Genomic DNA, 17,954 nt, shown 5'->3' on the forward strand with positions numbered 1-17,954 from the left:
TTGACTGGGTTTAGCAGCAGTTTCCCAGGCTGTGATTCTCTGAGCTCACCAGGCAGCCTAAGCAGCACCTTCCTGCCACTGTTCTTTTGTGGCTGGGAAGGCAGCAGTGGGAATCCATCATCCAAGTAACTACACAGTCCAAAGGCAGCTCCAGCTGCTCTTTGCCAGTGACAATAGAGCTGCACAAAGTCACCCCCGTGTCTTGTAGGCATCCCTGGCACTCCCTGACAAAGGGTGCTCCTTTCCACAGCTTTGAGCCCACTCCAGGTGAGTTGAGAACAGGACTGGGCATCACTGTTGGTTCTCCTTGATGGTGCCCAGCGTTGGTTTTACTGTCTCCTTCTGAATAGCAGGAGGTGAAATCCAGACATTGCTGACTCTTGTTGGCTGTGCTGCCTTACTCTGACTGTTTTGTCTCTCATCCAGCAGATCCACAACAGCCCATGGGCTCAGCTCAGAGCCAACCTTGTGCTCCCTGATCCAGCCATTGCTGCAGGTGGGTTTGAGCAAGAAACAACCAATAAGCCTGTGAAAGTGAATGTAAAACTTGGATTTAAAGCTACATGAAGCTAAATTTAGATGTCATTGATGGGGTTCATGACAGAAAAGTGTTATCCACCTCAGTTGTTTGAGCAAGCAGTGACAAATCTTCATGTCCTGTTTAACTACCCTCATGTGATACATGTTTCTTTGTGGACAATGTGCTGTAAAATCTGTAGCAACTCATTTTCTAGATTGTAGAAAGTCATGAAGTAACAGTGGTGATGAGGCAGATGTTTCTATTTCAGCCTGAACTGGTGACTGTTACAACACAAATGAGGGCTGTTTAATTCATGTAGAGCTGCTCAGTTTATCGTGACTGGTATTTGCTGATTTCAGCCACATTCTCTACAAACTTTACTGGGGGTTGCTGTGCAGAAAGAAATTCTTCAGCTTGTCATGGTTTGATCCCAGCTGGCAATGTAGTACCACACAGCTGCTCCCTCCCTCCCTCCCTCCTCCCTGCCCCACCACTGGCCAGGAGGAGAATTGGGGAAAAAATTTGAAACTCGTGGGTTGGAATAAGAACAGTTTAATAATGGAAACAAAATAATGATGATGATGATGATGATAATAATAGTAATAATAATAGAAGAAAGTTGAGAAAGAGGAGCACAACCCAAGTGAAACAGGTGATGCACAATACAGTTGCTCAGCACCCACTGACTGATGCCCAGCCTGTCTCTGGACAGGGATCCACCCCCCTGCCCAGCTTCCCTCAGTTTATGCATTGGGAATGATGTCCTGTGGAATGGAGTAACCCTTTGGCCATGTCCCTCCCAGCTTCTTGTGCTCTTCCTCACTGGCAGAGCTGGGAAACTGATTTAGAGTAAGCTCTGCTTAGCAACAGCTACATCAGTGTGTTATCAGCATTATCCTTACACTGAATCCAAACACAGCACTGTGCCAGCTTCTAGGGAGAGAATTAACTCTGTCCCAGCTGAAACCACAGCACAGCTCTACCAACAGCCTGGAAATGCCTGTCCTTTCCACTTGGGAAATGCAGTGAGCAGAAGTGCTTCTTGAGGGCCTAGGAGAACGTCCAGACATGTGGGCTCTCCTCTAGTGGTGCAGACTTCACATGTCTCTGCTCTCTGGCCAGGGCCAGATAAAACACCTCTGCATCTAGATCAGGTTTGCTACTCAGGTAGCACTAATGCAGATTGCAGGCTTTCATCTTGCTGTGTCAAATTTATTTTTTAAAAGAAATGAAGCATAACCTTGAATATGTCATGCAGAAAGTTGCTTGTAAATGACACATAAAGACTGTAAATGGCAATTTGCCTGTTTCACCAAACTGACAATGCAGTTTTGCACATGTAACTGTGCAGGTGTCTTATAGTCAATATCCCTTATATGAAAAAGAACCAAACACAAACAACCTTGGGGTATTTTTGAAGTGTTAAGCTGTTCTTGCACTTTTCTGGTTTGTATATCTAACAAAACCTGTTACCTGTTGCACTACAGCAAAGTCTTAGTATCTTGTTAGATGTTTTGTGGTACTTGTGTTTTGGTTTTGGCTTGTTGGTTTTTTTTTTTACTGGAGTCAAAATGTTTTGAAGTTTGGGTTTGCCACTTTCTCGTGTTGTTATGTTGAGCTGTTTAGAAAGAATTGTAAGTTCTCATTAGAATGAGAAAATATTTAAATGTTTGAATGCTGCAGTTGTTATTTAGCCTTCAAATAGAAGCAGCTTTTGGAAAGGACTATTTTGAACATGCCTTGACAGGATAAACCTGCTCATTTTATACAAGAGTTCACTGTATGCTTCAGGCACATAGTAAGGCAAAACCAAATCTTTTGCATAGCCTGAAAGAAAAAGTCTAGCTCTGTTATTATGGTGAGCCAGAGCAGCTCCAGCACTTCAGGCTGGTCATGTTCTGTTTTCCCTGGAAAAGGTTGCATGAGCGATAGAAAAGGGGCTTCCCACATCACATTCCAGGCACTTCCAGGGAAAAACCTGTGACTTCTTTGTACCCAGCCTGGTTTTCTGCGTAGACCTGCAGCTCCGGAGCCCTTGCACAGGCCGGGACGCTGCTCCTGCCTCAAGGTAAGGAAGGAGGGGCTCGGCATAGAAGAGGCGAATGGTTCTGCAGGTGCCGGATGTTCCTCCGGGGCTCCGTGTGCCACCCCTAGAGGGCTCCCGCCTTCCTCTGGCCGGGGAGAGCCAAAAAGCCGTGGGAAAGGTGCGGGATTTTGGCCATGGCCACACACTGTGCACAGCCCTCCACGTATTGTGTCAGTCCCTTGTTATCTGCATCCAGTGAACACTGGCAAGCTGAGTGGGAAACATTTCTTTGCATGATAACACCTTCCTTCCTTCCCCATGTCTTTGAAGAAGTTGCAGTGTTTCTGGCACAAGTTCTGTGGTTTGATTTTACTGGTTAAGATTCAAGTAGCTGGTTCAAGCTGGGGCCCAGCTGCCCAACACCAGATCCCCGGCAGTGGCCAGCAGCAGGAATGTGGGGAGGGTGCAAAAGCCTTCTAAATGGAGGCAAGAAATAAATCATTCATGTAAACAGTGGGACTATACAAGTATAGGTTAGAATATTATTCTTCTTTTGCATCTCTTAGTTGAGATTAAAAAAATCCTGAAGCCTTGTTTCTCTTTATATAAAAGGTACTTCTCCGTGTGCTTTTCAGGCTACAGGAGATCCCTCTCGTTCAGTTGACAGCCCAATTCCTTTATGAAACCACGTTCTGGTGGCTGTGTGGGGAAAGGAAAAAAATTGTAACAATGGATGAGAAGACACTTCAGGCTTTCTGTATAATTAATTATAATCATTTAAAATCTTGAGCAAAGTCTACGCTTGGAGAAGTTGTAAGTTATAATTAAGCCAAGCTGCTAACGATGGATCTAATTGCTGGGTTACAGGTAACGCGAGTTGGGCCACTGACATCAGGTGTTTCACCCAATTGTTTTCTGTTGATGCAGCCAATTCCTCACAACTGTTCCAGCAGCTGGAATGACTGACATGGGGTTGAAGTGTGGATGCACATCAGGAGTTTTCCCTGACAGACTTAACTGGCTGAATGTCATTGGTCTTTAAAGGTACCACATCCTCAAAACACTCCCTGGAGGTGCTCCAGCCCTGCTATGAACCCCTGCTATGAGGGGCTTGAGATGGAAGAATAAATCAGGCACTGAAATGGCCCTGCCAATTCCTGTTTTCTGTCATTTCTGTCGCCTGAAGCCTCATATCTTTCTGAAGAACCAAAACGTTGCCATTGAGACAAAGGTCACATCCAACAGTGCAGGGAGGCTTTGGGGTTGCATCGGTGAGTCTGCTCTTAAAAACAAACAGTAACCCTCCTCCTCTCTCTGTCCTGTGTTAGAAGTGTCAAATCATACTTGGACAGACCTTCCTACTACTACAGGTCTAATACTGGTTGCCTGTACAATTTTTTGTGTCCTCCTGGATCAAGACACTGAAGTGAAGATCCAGCCCCAGACTTTCAGTATTAGTGTTACATTTAAAGTCTAAATACAGTGTGTTTGGAAGTCACCAGCTGAACCACTGAAACAATGTCCCTGCTGCACAGTGCAGAGATCTATAACTAACAACCCTAAGGAAAGCATTTCAAGTGCTCTGCTTTGTACGGATACTAAAACCTCTGAAAACTCATTGATCTTCCCCCTACACACCTCCCCAGTTATGCTCTTCCTTCTGGAAAAATTTATAAGGCTGCTCTTTGCCCCAGTGGTAGCATTTCAAATTTTGCCTTGCTTTTGTTTGCTTTCTAAGGTAAAGAGATTATAGCTTGTGTTTTCAGTCAATCCCCCTTGTAACTGGTGGCTTTTACTTTGGTATTTCTTTGGTAATGCTGGCAAAAGACTGGAAACAGGCTTTCCTGCAGGGTAAAGCAGACAAAGGGGATCCAAGCAATGCAGTGAGTCTGAGTTTGAGGTAGTTTGAGGAAAAGTTAGTGAATAAACCCTAATACAAATACTAATGAAAACTGTTTGTTTCTTCACTCCACTAATAACCTTTGTAATGGGAAGACACGTTGCAGAGGCTGCTTCTGCCATTAGAAAATTATCTTCTAAAATTTTCTTGTTAATGAAATTTGAAGTCAGGGAGCTATTCCCAACAGCAGTTGGCCAGGCCAGGATGTGCATTAGCAGGTTAATGGCAGGAGTCCTGCTTTGCTGAGGGCTCATGGCAATCCTCTGGAGTTGGCTGCATCCCCTGGAGCACTTAATACTGGCTCTGCTGAAGCACTTCTTGTGCTCCCATCCCCTCCTTTGGGAGGCCACTCCATTCACTAATAGATCTCACTGTCAGGAAGTCTTTCCTGTTCTTCAATCTTAGTCATCTCAGTTCCAAAATATATAACTGTAACATCTTTGACTACTCTTTAATGAAAAATTAAAAAAAGAAAGGCAAAAAGTCACCACACTTGTATAAAAAAAGTAAAAATTGAAACTAACCTGGTTTTCAGTCTTCAGTGTAAGACTTGTAGGACTTGGGATTTTACTTAAATGCTGCCTGCACACATTTTTGGCTGATGGCAGCAGGATCTGGAAGTTGACTGGATAAATCCTCTCATAAATAAAGAAAGCTGCTGCGACTTGGGGTCTGCCGGGGGCTGATGTGTGTGCCTGTGCCATGTACAGAGCTGGCAGCTCCTGAAAGCCACACTGAGCTGCTCAGGGGACGTTTGGGAGGTTGCACAATGCGCTAGTTGAGATGTCACAGAAAAGCCAAGGGCTGGGGGTGTGCAGGGAGGACCACCAGGGCTGCATTTTGCAAGAAAGGGTGTCAGCAGAGCAGCCTGCAGAGCTCCCGGCTGGGGCGGTGGGAGCTGCTCAGCCCTCGCCGGCCGGGAGAGGGGCTGCTGTGCAGGAAGCACCCGGGGAGAGGCTTTCACAAGGACCTGTTGTTTGGTTGTTCAGATTATATCAGTGTTCTGGCTATTGAGAGGGATTTGGCCTTTGGGTTTTGCTTTCAGCTTTATTTATTTTTGCCTGTTCTCAATTCTCTTTGTGAATACCAATATTCTGAGTCACCCAGAACGATTTCTGCCTTCATTAAAGATTCCTTCCAGCTCTCCTTCAACTGCCTGTGGGCTGGTGCCTGCCCCTGCCTCCCCTTTGCACTTTGCTGCACATATTTAGCTCTCAGTATTCCACCACTCCTCGACTCCTGCAGCTCTGGCACTTGAGTACCTTCAGCTGTAGCCTACCTCTGGTTCTTTGCACAACTTGTGTGCTTCACCTGACCTCTTCTGCACTGCCCCTACTTGGGAAATGTGTTTCCAGCCTTTGAGATATGGTGTGAGGCCACAGCTTATCCCAGAGCTGCACCAGCTCTGCTTGGAGCTGATCAAGTGAAATGGTTAAACCAGATAATGGGGCATCCAGATGCTTTTGGCTATTTCTGTTCCACTCTGTGTGTCACCCTGGGTAGATTCATTTACCTGTTTGTGTCTTTGGAATGCATTGGGGTTGAAATTGTCTGTGGTATCTACAGCAAACAGGGCTATGTTTTCTATAAAAGCAAAATGAAAAGATGGGCTATAAAAAAGAAGTAATTGTAGAGTTCTTTAAGTGGTGTTCCTACATCAGTTGCTGAGCTGTCACACTCTAAAGCTCATATGTAAGAAAATCTACAAATCAATAAAGAAAATGACCTGGAAAGAAGGATGGGTCCTTTATTACAGCCCTGTGTCAATACTCTGGATGTCTTAATGCTCGTTAATGTCAGTCCCTAATGGTATTCAAACAATGTACATTTGCTTTAGCTTTTTTCGAAGTCCAGATGAGCTGCTCAGAGCTCTCTTAATGATGCAAATTATTTAATGCTCATTTGTATGCAGAATGCTCCTGCTTTGAAAGTACTTCACAGAATTGGAGCCAAATTCAGCCTTGCAGCTCCACTGAAGTCAGTGCTTGTCTGTGCATCTGTTGGTCCTTCTCTTTTTGGTTTTGCTTCAAGAGTTAACTTCTTGTTATGCTGATTACATTTTTTTTAGGGGTAATATCTGCAAAGAGTTTTTGTCACCCTTCTCACCTCCCCAAAAAGCAGCTGCAAGCACAGGAGCAGTTCTGCTGATTCTCACATCTCCCTCTTAACCCCTGCAAAAGGAGGACAGCCCAGGCAGAATGCAATTTTTTGTGTTCTTTTCTTTCCTCTACTTTGCACCTCCTAAGCACAGTTTTGGTGATATCTGGCACTTCTCCTGAGAACCATCCTGCAAAGACTCCCTGCCATCTGATGTACGCAAAACACTGTGGCCCAGTTCTGGTGGAACACAAAATGAACTGATGGAGGCCCAAACCTTGCACAATTCTGCAGGTGGGTTGTGCTCTGCAGAGCCATGTCAGGATGCTCTTTTTCGTGGTTGAAAGCACTATGGCACAGGAGCCTACCTGGTATTTTGAATTAAAAGTAGCTGCTGAAAGGTGGAACGAACATTCTTAGTTCAGGCATATACTCGTTTTTAGTGCTAAGGCATCATAACAGCAGTGTTCTTGTAATGCCTTTTTTAACTGATCCCAACTATGATTTTAACACACATATTGAAAGAAAATAGAAGAAAATCTTCTGTAATAATATCATTCACTCCCTCTGGGTACTGAGTAGGGGTGTGATTTGCAGCTTTACAGCACAGACCCACAATCATCTACTGCCTGCATGGAGAAAGTGGCAGTGACAGAAAAGCATCCCTTTCTAGCTGTGCATGGCACCAGAATGGGCAGGGACGTTTCCTGTCAGGTGTTAGAGGTTTGCTGGCAGCACAGGGATGAGTGATGGGTTCATTTCCAAGCCCCACAGTGGATCAATCTAGATGCCCTGTTGCTCTATTTTATACAATATTAGAGTGTGTGACTGCCTGCCCTCTGCCTGTCCTGCAGTCCTGCCCCCAGCTCCTGCCTGTGCTCATTTGGAGGTTCTCTGTAGCTCACTCCTTGCCCTGCTCCCCTCGGCTCCTCCCTCCCCAGTGCTGGCCCATCCCTCTTGGCCTGCATCTCTTCCCTCTCTCCTGCTGGGGATGGATGTAATCCCCGGAGGAATGTGGCCCACAGGCCTCTGCAGGACTTGGGCGTGTGACTCTGGAGAGCCTCTGATGGTGGATGCAAAGCAGGGAGAAGGAATCTCCCATCACCTGGCAGCCAGAGAGGGCAGAGCTGTGTCTGGGGCTGGTCAGGGTGCCTGGCTGTTCAGCCAGCTTAGCAGATGAAAAATAAAGGATAAGCTTTTGGGCTGCATGGGCCATTTCCCTGGTCGTTGTGGTGGGTGATGTATTCTCTGCCTGGGGTTTGAATAAATATCTTGCATAGCTACTTTCTGCTTCAGTCCCCTTGGGATCTCTCTTTCCAACTCAGCTGCATCAGTGTGCTGAAGATGTTAATTCCAAGTGTGTGGAACAGAGGGAAGAGGAGAGAGAACTTTGTGCAAAGCATCTAAGAAAGCTTTAACTTAAATCATATCTCTGTATAAAACACAAGCTCACCTGCACTGCAAGCTGCACAAATCACTTAATCATATTAACTCTCCTTCTCTTTCCTCCTTGTGTTTATATGTCCCCAGAACATTCAGAAGTGTTTGCAAGGACAATCCCAAGCTACTTCTAGGACCCAAATTTGAGATGGTTTTTAATGAGGCTTTGCATTTGGGATGTTGTTGTGTTTTAGAGAATGTCCTGGAAAAGTCAACATGGATGTAATGGTAAAAAAGAAATATAAAGATCACAGTTCTGTCTGGGGCAACTGAGCTTCATCTTACGGAGTAAGCATCTCTCTTAACCCTGCTAGAGCAGAGCAAACCCCCTTCTCTAGCAGAAACCAGAGTTGTTGTTAATTAACGTCGTGCTGAAAACGAAGTCTCTGCCATCTGTTCCGCCACCTCACTACGAATGCTGCTCTCGTGTTGATTATGTAAGTAAAAACAGGAATATATTTTGGTAGCGTGCTGCATGGCACTGTGCTGATTCTTCTCTTCCTATTTACCATCCCCTGCCCCCACCCCGTGAGGAAAGGAAAAGACAGCAGTTGTTGGACTCGTCGCAGCTCTGTCCTGGAGCTGCCACCTCATCCCTGCTGAGCCTGAGCCACGGCCCTTTGCAAACCCTGGTTATTGGGTTCATGGCAGGAAGATTCCCCTTAAACTGGAGCTGCTCTGAATTCTTGTGAGGGGTTAACGTGACATCCAGAAGAAAAGTGAAAAGAAAGAGGCCTGGTTACTCCATGAGTGATAGCATGACCCTGGGAGCAGCCACTGCTCCTGTTACAAGCACAGCCTCTGTCTGTCTAAGGGTGGAGGAAGAGAGAGAGAGGAGGGGTAGCTTTCCTGTAAGTGGGTTAGAGCAATTACTGAGGTCTCTTACAGCAAATGAAGTTGTCAGTGTGAGTCACATTCCCTTTTTTCCTCTCACTGCCAAGTTTTAGGCAGTAACCAGACAGAGGAAGAAAAAAATAAAAAAAAAAAAAGAGGAAAAGCAACAATGGGGAAAAGTTGAACTGAAACAACCCTTCATTGGGGTATTGTTTGACGTTTTAGCTCTGATTGTACATAGAGATAAAGGATCTATAAATATCCTGTCTGCCGAAATTCCTTATCACAACATTGCCTGTCAGCTGAACAAATAGGTTAGGTTCTCCAAATAGTACATAATTACATATGTAAATACAAAATTGCCGATTAAATCCCTGCACCTCACGCAAAGGAGCCTCCTGGCTGGGGAGGACATTAACCTCTTGTGGTGCCCTGGGAGGTGCCCCAGCCCAGCACAGCAAGTGGCACCGGCAGCTGCTGCTGGAGAACCACACGAGCTCGGAGACAGGGCTGGAATAAGCAAGGAGATATTTATCTGCCTGACTAGAGGAGATGAAAGCATCTTGTGACACTTTTTGAAAGTATCTGAGCATTTAGTTCTGTTTAGCAAACGGCTGGAAGCTTTTCTGCTCTGCTTTAGAGCTTTTAATGAAGCATTGTGATTCCCATTGTGGTCAATTGTTTGACACTTTTATTATTACTGGTATGCAGAGTGTTTTTTAATGTTTGACAGCTGGAGAAAGAAGTATTTTGTGCATTCAAACTTTTAGCACAAAGCTGCTGTTTTCCATTCTGCCTTTGTCTTTTATTCTGGCTGATGCAAATCAACGAAAGACAGAACTGATTAAATTACATTTGTTTACTTCTTCCTTGATGATAATAAGACACAGCCTGCCTTTTATAAAAGACAGAAATAGAGGATGTGGCTGTTTCTACAGTATTTCTAGAAAGGCTTTTTCCCCCCTTACAATATAAAGGCATTTATTTGTTTCTAATGTCTTGATTTACCAGATAATGTGCACTTCCTAATGTGTATGGAACAAGAATAGAGCAATGAGGGACAGTTAGCAATGGGTTCCATTTGGAAAGCTTCTCTCTTGTTATTTTTATTAATTCAACAGCATAAATGATCAGACCACATCACAAAACAAACACGGCAAGATACTTCTGTCCTTCTCAGCAGGGCAGTTTCTGATCCCTGCACAAAGCAGAGCCCTCCACGGCAGCACTGGGTCTGCACACCCACAGCCCCTACTGGTCCTGCCCTTGGGGCACTGGTGCTCCTGGAGGGAAGGAGTGCTGAGGGCAGAAATAGGATCCCCGGGATTGTTTGGGTGAGTAATGTGCATGTCTTGGGGATTGTGTAAGACTTTTCTTTTTTTTCTTTTTTTTTCAAGGCTTGTCCTGGGAAGGGCGGCCTGCCTGTGTCTGTGTGGCTTGTGCAGTGTGATGGCAAGGAAACACCCTGGATCAGGAGGACGTTTCTGTTTCTAGAGGACAACGGCCACTTGTGAGGTGGTAGGACAAAGCCAGCAGGGGCATGGAGAATTACAGCAGGAAGGCTTTGGGAAGGGTAAAGGGCAGAAATGGGGAGGCAGAGGAAGAGCAGGAAGGAGGTGGTGAGGAAGTCACTACAAAACTGCCTTCATGATTCCTTTTTCCTGCATCTTTCAGGACCAGAGAAAAGTGCAGCAAAGGATGGCAAAGGCAAGAGAAGTGTCTGAAGGCTTCTCAGCAGTGCAGTAAAACCTCTCTGTTTTACAGCTGAAACTCGTCTTAGGCAGTGATATCACCTGGCAGCTGAGCCAAATCCAAAGGACTGCTGGTATCAAAATGATGCCTGTGCTTCCAGCCCTGCTGCTTTCTTTGTACAGGTCTGCTGCTTGTCTGGCTCTTTAATGAGCTCATGCAGCTCAGCAAACTGCAAGAAAATGAATTCAGTAAAAAATGTACCAGCCCAGGAAAGGAGAAGAATTGGACACTGTGGGAATGGAGACTGGAACTGCAGGGAGTGGGAGAGGTATGAACATCAGATTTGGGGTCTTCTGGGGGGTGCCTCACTGCTGGTTGGTGCCTAACCTGCCACTTCACCTCCTGGTGGGGCTTCCCTCAAAAGGGCACAGCGTGAACTGGGCCCAGCCAGAGAGGGTGACAGGATGGGTGAAGGAAGGTCACACAGCAGGGAAGGACCAACTGGGACTGCAGGAGCCCGGGAGGATGTTGGCACGGGGAAGAGTCCTGGAAGAGGAACCAAGGAGGAAAGAGGACACGTGCAGAGGAATCACAGAAGGTTGCTGCAACAAGCACTGGAAAAATGCTTGAATACAGGATGATGGTCCCACCTTGCTGATTTAGCTCTTAAAGGGTTTGTTCCTTTGTATCCGTGTAGCTGCCCCTGAAGGTGGAGTCCTGCTTGTGTCCCTTATTTAGACACACATTTCTCTAAATTGGGGTTTGATAAAAGGACAGCTGCTGCATTTTTATCATCTGTGATAAGCAGCAATAAAAGCTGTTCAGAGTTCATGATGGAAATGTATCCATACATTGGCACTTATCCAGCTGCTCTTCACCAAGGTAAGTGGCACACGAGAGTGGGGCACTGCCCCCTTTTAATCCATTTTCTGCAGATGGGGGTGCTTTGCCTCTCTGCAGGAAAGGCCAGCGCAGCTCCTGTGCTAATAAACACTCATTTCTCACGGCAGCATATGTGCTTCCCAGACTCATAAATCCAAGCAACTTGTGGTTGAATAACAATTAAATATCCACGTGCATTTCCACCCCACGGTCTGGTGCACAAGGCACAGGCTAAGTGGCTGCACATCTGCTGTCTGCTCCCCACACGGGCTGTTTGGCAGAGAATAATCACTTAATCTTACCCTGCTGCCATTAATGGTACGTGTAAAATTGGATGCAGAGCATCATCCTACAGATATTTTGCCATATCCTTCAAAAAGAGCAGTGTTCTCTCATGGTCTTTTTTTTAAAGCAGTGTTTACTGTCTTTCTCTTGGGATTTCCAGGCCAGGGATTCAGTTTGGCTGTTAACATAAGTGGTAAATGAGACATCATATTGGAAAGTTAGTTGAGATGCAGGACGTTGATAGATCCTCACAACAATTTTATGTCACTCGTACAAAACCCAGAGCCTCAGTAATGCAGTAAGATAAATGTGGTGCCTGATTACAGTGGATGTGTTGCACTTACAAAAGGCATCTCTTATCGTGAGGCTCTTCCTATCTGCAATAATAACCACCATATGTCAGGTAAGACAAGGATAATGTGAGCCAGATAATTTTCCCATTGTTATAACTTTCAAAATCTACAAAGCTACAAATGTCTTAATTATTAATTCAATTTTGCTAGATCTAGTGCTGGTAGCTGGAGGGAACATCTTTCTGAGGTTCATCTTTCCCCTGGTCTAACTTATAACACTCTGTGTGGCAGAGTTTGAAATGTTTTAGCCATTTAAAGAAGTAAGAATTATACACAGTCATTACCCATCTTGAATTTCCCTGCAGCAGGATTGTACCACATGAAATTGCAGTTCAGATGTTTCCTTCATGAGCAAACAGATAAGCCTTGTAGTTTGAACCTAACAAGCCTCCTTCGGTGGTGGAGCTGGAAGAGGCACAAGCCTGTCCTGTGCCTCACTGTTCAGCACTGGTGTTGTACAGGTACCTACCAAAATGCTTATTCCCTGTGGAACTGGCAGAAACCTTGAATCCCTTCCTGCCCCCACCCCTGTGCCCATCAGCTGCAGACCAAGTCCCAGCCACGATCACAAGAACCTGAATCAGTCGCAATAATTTGCATTTCCTCGCCAAAGATTTTATCTGCTGGGGGTGCAAATTGCAACACCAAGGTTGCTGCTGTTGAAAAGTCTGCACCCTTCTGCTACCCAGCTCTCCCTCTTCCAGAGAGGTTAATTTATCCAGAAGAATTAACTGAGGCCACAAAGCTGTCGAGCAAGAAAGGCCACACAGCGCGACAGCACCGCTGTGAACATCTGGTTTGTGTGCCTGACTGGGAACCTCAGCTCTGGCAGATCATTGTTGTTGGGAGCAAATCTTACTTTGGCCATTTTCATACAAGACTCTGCACTGCAGCTCTGCAGATGTTCATTCTCTGTATCCCCACATTGTTTAAAGAAACGACAAATGATGATGGTAAAAATTACATTTGCTCAGTCAAACATCTTGGTGTTTACACATAAGAGGAATCATGTGCTGGGGTGCAATGACCTCATGGGAGATTCAACGTGGCCTTCAGCAGGAGGTGGATGGGGCCCTCAAAATCTGCTTCTCTCACTGAAACAGTCCTCTGATACATATAATGAAAACCTTCTTTTGTTTATAATGACAGATGCCACAGGGGTTGTATATTTGGATATTGTTTTTTCTCTAGGAGTGTTTATTAACAAATGCTTGAAAGTTTTATGATGTGGTGAAAACTGTATCTCTCATGATAAACAGGAAGTGCTCAGAGGTATTGCATTACCCTGTAATGCAACACAGATTCTGACAGCTTGGCTCTCTTTTTTAGAATATGGTGACACCACTTCCTTCAGGAAACCTCTCTTCTCTGAACAGCTTTTATCTGCTTTAGATATGCAAAATTGCAAAAGAAATGTTTGTTTTTAAAGAATGATGATTCATCAGTTTTGGACTGTAGAAATGAATGTCTGTAGTATATGTGATATCTGTTAGAAATGAGCAGCACAGACTCTTTGGGATGTTGGGTCAGGGGATTGGACAAAGTGCAAGGAAAAGAGACTGATGCCTCCCTCCCTCCCACAGCACAGGTGCAGCCGTGAGAGCAAGGATGCACATTCCCCTGCATGTGCCTGATGTGTCCCAGCCATAAATCTGGAGGTGCCTCTGCTGCAGTGCCACGTCAGCAAGGCCAGGACTCGCCCAGCAGAGGAGAAGAGGGAATCCTGTTTCCATGTGATCTGACAGGAAAGCTCAGTAGGACAGCTGAGTTTCACGTGGAGCATTCGGAATCTGTGCTGCGGCCTCCAACTTGCTCCTCAAAGTGTTCCACACACTTGACCTGTGGTGTTGTGTCAATAGTGGCTGAATTTTCAACCCTGGTGACTTGCAGGTGAAAGTCTCGGAATGCCATTGGTGTCCTGTCCCGCAGCACTTGTTTCTGTTCAGCCACTGCCCATCTTTAGACTGACTCTGACACAGCAGACAGGTAGGACACACCTGTGCCATCACAGTCACTGGCCACACGTGTGCTTGTGATGGATGTCAGCAGCCAATGATGTCAGAGAAAACAAGTCCTGGTGAGCTGTTTTTAGAAGGCCTGGCACCGTTCCCCAAACCGGTTCTCCGTGAAGGAGCCTGTGTGTCTGCCAAGGGCTGCCCTGGCACAGAGCTGGATGAGGTGAGGTCTGGACATCCCCCTCCAGCTGGGATCCTTCTGCTCCCATTGATCAGCCCCACTACCTGGTCATTTTAATTTACATTCCTCCCTGCCATTTTCTCTTTTAGTCTTTCCTGCATCACCGTTTCTTCCCTGTCCTCACATCAGCCAAGCTCTTCATCACAAATGCACCCACATTTTTTAGCTATGAGCAACAAATACTGAAAATGGAGCTACTGCAATATCTGGACAATGTAAACCCCTAATAATCCTGTTTCTACATGCTTTGACTTCTGCCTCTGCTGGAGGCATCACTTGTCCTGCCTCCAGCTGAACAGAAAGCAAGTGGAGGAAAAAGGCTCCATGTTTTAGTATTTGTAAATTATTAGATTTCTGAGGGTTTGGAATCACTTTATCTCCTTTTTCTTTTTTTAAATTTTCCTAGCAATCAATGATACCAGAAATTCAGAGACCAAAAGACTGATATTATGTACTAGCTAAATCTTTTTGTAAGAACTTAACAGCCTTCCAGTGTGTGAAGCTTCAGCACAAGAAACAGGGGTCATGTCCCAGGCCCTCAGTGGCAACTCACAAGTCACTGCAACATTCTCTATGAATAATGACTATATGTATGTTTTGTTTTGTCAGTCCTGTAAAATAACTCTTTATCTGGTGATTCAATTCTCTTATCAGCCCCAGCTTGTTTACTGAATTTCAAGTCTTGGGCAAGATGCAGCAAGCTCATGAGGAGTAGCTGGTTTTCAAAAGATACAAGCTCCTGATAACCACGGACAAGTAAAGCTCACAACAATATTGAAATCACTCAGTTTTATTGCAGCTGACTGAGACAGAGTGTGCTTTGAGGCTGGGAAATTTCCATTACTGAACTGCAGGACAGTGCCTGGATGCTGCTGCTACTGCAGATGAAAAATAAAAGCAACTTAATTTTACATAGACAGCAACACAATGTCAGTATTTTTATTCAATTTGTTAGAAATATATAATAAGCTTTTAAGGTTGGTGTAAAATGGGTCCCTTTTAGAGTATTTAGAGTATAATTGTAAACTATGTGTTCAAAACTGGGGAATGTTAAAATGACTTGAAATTGCAACTGTGTTTTCAAATTATATTTGTGAACAGCAGATCTCCCCAGAACATGACAGATAATGCAAGACATCTCCTGCAACAGTGACAGGTTCTGACAGTGACAGAATGATGCCCAGTGCAGGATCAAGGTTGTTCCTGACAGTACCATTCTGCAATCAATAATCGTTGTGCTCCCCTTGGCATGCCCAGAACAACCACAGCAATCTGTTTACTGTTTTAACTCCGTGCTGTCTAAGCCACCACAAGCCCCCTGCAAACCCCATCAGAATGCTGAGTGGAGAGAAGAAAGGAAATACTGGGGGGAAAGTAAATTTGTTCTGGCATCAGGTGCCCAGCACTTTGGGTGAGACATTGTTTTTGACTTCTCAACAGTGTGAGATTACAGAGAGAGCCTCATTTTCCTTGAGGTCACTTGGTGCTGTCAGGGCAGTGCTCGACATTCCAGTGAAGATCCCGAGGGACTTCAGCTCTGTGACACACGTTCAGTCAAACTCAGGGAGGCACTGACTGGAAGTTATCAGCATCTGATGCTCCTTCTGAATCCTAGGATAGTTCCCTGTGGATCAGAGCTCATATCTAAGCAATTTCAGGAACCATCACCATGGTTCCTGAGTGCCTTAGAAGTTAAAATATATCTTTATAAAACATCTTAACATGCCTTATTTCTCTCGTCACCACCACACAAAGGCTTGAGGTCTTTTTAAATAATGCTGGGAAAATGATATATACTTACTGCCTGTGTTTGGCTGGGGTCATGGGGAGGTTCAGGAGCACAGGGATTTGCTCCAGAAGCAAAAGCCACACTCCCACAGCAGCCACCATGACAGCCACAGCTTCAGTGTCCCAGACAAATGAAAAACCCAATAGACTGAGGATAATTTGGGGAACTGTGGCTTCGGTTTTAAAGTAGCACAGAGAGTTGAAATCCCCACCCAAGAGTGGCACCATGGGCAGCTCCGGGGGGCTTGTCCTCAACCCAGACCTGCAGTGCCCACCCAGGGCCTCAAGACCTTCCCAGAGTGACGTTCACTTTTTGAGACACCTGTTTACAGAACACACATGAACAGTTACAGCAGCAACAGGACAGGGAATTTCTAGACCCTGATTGTAGGCTGAGCTCATCCATGTGACACCTGTTAAACTGCAGAGACTGTTTTTACTGGGACAAACTCTTCTTGGCAGTGCTTTGATTCCTGTCTGAAATAATATGTTTTTTTCCTCCTGCTTCTGATTATCTGCTGTAATTTTTCAGTAAGTACCATCTCTTCTCCCCCAACGCAGCCCTTTACTTTGAGCAGGGAACTAATAATTTTCTTAAAACACATTTATGTTCTTTCCAGAACTGAGGCTTTAGTGTTGCCTTGTTGAGGCAAAAGACCCAACATTAAGTGCAGGGACTGGCAGTGTATTTAAGTAGGTTGAAAAGCAGTTGGTATCCACTCCTGTGTGCTCCCAGCAGTGGCAGAGCTGCCCTGGAACACGTGCAACGAGTTCCATCACGGGAGGAGTTGTTGGGAAAGCATTCCCTACCCTCTGCCTGCCTGTTTGGGTTTAATTTAATTGGATTAGACATATATTTGAACACAACACTCCAAGGAGCCGACAGTCTTTCCACAATTTCCTGGCCTGCCTGGTCAGTTTCCTTTTTGATCAGGCACATCCCAGCAAAGGTAGAAAAAAATCCAGATATGTGCTAGTTTTTAATTAAATTCACTGTGACAGGCTGTGTTTAAGGTAGAGTCTCTATAATCATTTGTTTTGCATTTGCTGATGGCAGATTTATTTATGTATGTAATCAGAACTGTAAGCATAATTTCACTTTTAGAGTTAAGAAAACCTTATAAATAATATTTTCCTTGGTTCTGGAAAATTTAAACACTTGCATTTACTGCTTTCTGTAATATCTGAGAAAAAGAAAGCTGTTTCCTAAGTGCAGAGGAACACATTGTGGAAAGGAAAACATTATACACAAGTAAAAGTAAATACATCAGAAGCATTATCCCACTCAAATACACAAAACCACGAGCTGCACAGTTGGATGTCTGTTAAACACGAGTTTATTAGATTGTGTTGCTCTTCCCTGAGAGCTCTCCCTCCATCAGCCAAGGCTGGGTGGCACCTGGAGCCCCAAGGGAGAGGCCTCGGACACCCCTGGATGTGCATCCAAAGCCAGTGACTTCCCTCCTGAGTCCTGGCCAGAGCTGGGCTGGTGTTCTGGGGAGGTGAGCAGGTGGTACTGAGAGGATTGTACAGCTGGAAGCAGCTGGGTACAGATGTGGTGGTTCAGCCCATGGCAAGGGAAGCTGCACTGCAGGGGGAAGGGACAGGAGAAGGTGGGACGGCAGGAATGACCCTCTGGGGGTGGGAGGAGTGGGACATTGGCAGGGATGGTGCCAGGGACACCTTCAAGGCAAAGACAGACCTGAAGCAGCAGAGATGGCAGCAGTGAAAATGTCTACAGTGAGAGGCACAGATCTGAGAGAAATGTTGAAAGAAGGAATAGGGCAAAGCACAGCCAGGGATAACCTGAGAGCAACAGGATAGCCATGGAACAGCTTCTGGCTGAGCACTGTTCCACTGAATGCAAAATTAGGAACTCCTTACAAACCCTGGTGGGCAGGGGCAGGGGCTGATGCCACCCTATGCTGTGCTGGCTGACCC

The 17,954-nt window shown here is 45.4% G+C and overlaps 1 long non-coding RNA gene across 1 annotated transcript; it reads left to right on the forward strand.

Moving 5' to 3' along the window:
- Positions 1 to 6,586: 6,586 nt before the first annotated feature.
- On the forward strand, positions 6,587 to 16,376 carry LOC139679939 (uncharacterized). Its single transcript, XR_011699279.1, has 3 exons — positions 6,587 to 10,837; positions 10,934 to 12,490; positions 13,613 to 16,376. It is a non-coding gene; the product is annotated as an uncharacterized lncRNA (long non-coding RNA).
- The last annotated feature ends 1,578 nt before the right edge of the window (positions 16,377 to 17,954 follow it).

This window comes from Pithys albifrons, chromosome 17 (assembly GCF_047495875.1).
Source record: "Pithys albifrons albifrons isolate INPA30051 chromosome 17, PitAlb_v1, whole genome shotgun sequence".
NCBI classification, from domain to species: Eukaryota; Metazoa; Chordata; class Aves; order Passeriformes; family Thamnophilidae; genus Pithys; species Pithys albifrons.